The following is a 2,470-nucleotide window of genomic DNA, read 5'->3' on the forward strand; positions in this document are numbered from 1 at the left end:
TCAGCCTGCCGTGGTTAACCTACCAGTTGTTGGAGAGACAATCACGAGCAATTAAGAATCACATTTCGCAGTTTCAAATGCATCCATATTGCCACTTTATTCAAAATCCTTTTTTTTTTTCTTTTCATGTTGGAAAGTACATTAGTGAGAGAGAGAAGGAGTTTTCTTTTTTCCTCCTGCCAGCCATATTTTAACTGCTGGCCAAATTAAGAGAGATATATAATGCTTATAAAGTTGCTGCAGTTTCTTGATTAAAATCTTACATCCAGCACTCCTATCAACATCAATCTATATTAATAAGGAGGGAGCACATTGCATTGCATGTCTCCGTGTTGTGCCTTAGACTCAAAGCACCAGGGAAGCATCAGGGAAAGATTCAGCTGCAGAACAAGCAGTAGCAGAAAGAGGAAAGGACTGCTCTTCATGAGGACGGACCTTTGCGATTTGAAACAGGAAAATGGATAGGAAGATTAAAACCAGGAAGAGCCAGGGGCTTAACAGCTGAAATTACAACAGTGCTGGCTAAGCAGCAGTTATGGGAATGGCTGATAGAGTCAAGGTAGCAAAGTGCTGGAATCAGCCCGATACACCGAGAAAAACAGCCCACGTGTGATGAAAAATGGAGTACTGCACATTCCCAAAATCAGCAGTGCCTGCAAAGCCTGTGGCTCTTGCTACTTGTCTGCCAAGCATCCTTCATGGTTTTGGTAGCTGGTGGCCCTTTAAAGAGAAATATCAGAGACACTGGGTCTGGGCACTCTCTTACCATAACTCAATTTGTCACAAAGCCTGTGCCAGGCACTATGCACATTATGTTGTGACAAACGGTGCATATTGTCACCTTAGTTGGTGGTTTCAGTCCAAACACCTGGGAACCATCTCAATATCATAAACCAGCATGACTTAGAAGGACTTTAGGCAAAGACAAATCCTGCCTCCTTTTCCAGAACTTTTCCATACAAAATCATTTCCTGAAAGTACCAAAAAATCCATCAGTTCTTCCAAGACAGCACACCACTCACAGCCTCAAAAGAGCTTTCTGACCATCAGATGACTCCCACCATGGGGTTTCTCCACACCCCAAATCTCAGAAGACCTTCCTATGCCTCTGTAACCCACCTGCCATAAAATCCATGTGTTGTCTGGGTCTATAATGCTCAGGGGAATGGGACTGGGTGCACATTTGCAGGTTGGTTCTGCCTAATACACAGGGAGGGCAAGGAAATGCCAAGTCCTAAGCAAACCTGTACACATCGTTCAGAAATTGTCAGGAGCAACCAGTAGAAAATGTCAGCACATGCTTCACAGCTCAGAGGATCAGAAAAACAAGTTTGCTCTGATCCTATCCTTGGGAAGGGTTTTTTCCTCCCTTGCACTCCCTTCCATCAGCATTACAAGCTCCCCCAAACACAGAGCAGTGTCGAAACAGACTAAGCCAGCAATGGACTTGAGCTGAGTCCCACGGAGCTGCTGCCTCATCGCAGCACTGATGGATTAATCCAGTGAAATCTTCATGATTTAGGATCTCAGCAGAAGTATTTCAGAAAGGATGGGCAATTTGGGTCAGCAGTACTGCAAATGAAAGATGCTCAAACTGGGGAATCCAAAGAAAAAAGGGAAATTATGTAGCTGAATAATATTGAGAAATCATCTCCTACATGCAAATGCACACAGGTTCTGATACCAAGGCTGATATGAGTATAAAAGTGAAGAGTTTCATCTTTAGTAACACTCTGTCAATTCAAAACTTAGATTAAAGGGATTTCTGTGCAGTAGCTCTCTGACCATCTTCACCTCTTCCCTGTACAAAACACGAGTTTGTGGTTTTACAGTCACATTTTCCTATTTTTAAAACATGTTTTCTCTGCTGTCTTACTCTGCGAGAAAGACATTGAAACTGCAAGAGAAACTGTCTCAACAGAGGAAACTGAAATGGTTTCTTGCATGACACGTGAACAAGGGAACAAAGTAAACACCGACAAAAATAGAAAGCAGAGCTTTATTTTCTCTCTGATCTTTCATTTTTAGGGGATATTTGTGATTACAGAGAACTTCCAACATTTCAGGCAAGTGGGAAATTTTTAAACAACTGATGTAATAGAGAGTTTAGGTGTTAGCATGCGATGAAACAATATCTTATTCTTACTGACAGCAGGATACAAAGATTGTTTGTATTTAGGACTCTTCCTGAACCGAGTAAGAGCAATGGATAAATGGCTTTATATGGACTGCAGATTTTCACAGCACACTCCATAACTCTGATAGCTCTGTATCTTTGATTCTTCTAGGCTTAAGCAGTCAAGAAAACTGCTTTCCATGATTTCCCCCCCTTCTCCTATATCAGTCTTTGAGCTGAGGAAGAGTTTTCTATCAAGTGATTCAAGCTGTGGAAAAGTACCCCGATCACCTCACTCTTATTTATGATCCCCAAAATCTTGCTCTTGGTACCAGAGATGACAAACTTTGATCC

Source organism: Hirundo rustica, chromosome 6 (genome assembly GCF_015227805.2).
Source record: "Hirundo rustica isolate bHirRus1 chromosome 6, bHirRus1.pri.v3, whole genome shotgun sequence".
In the NCBI taxonomy this organism is placed as follows: domain Eukaryota; kingdom Metazoa; phylum Chordata; class Aves; order Passeriformes; family Hirundinidae; genus Hirundo; species Hirundo rustica.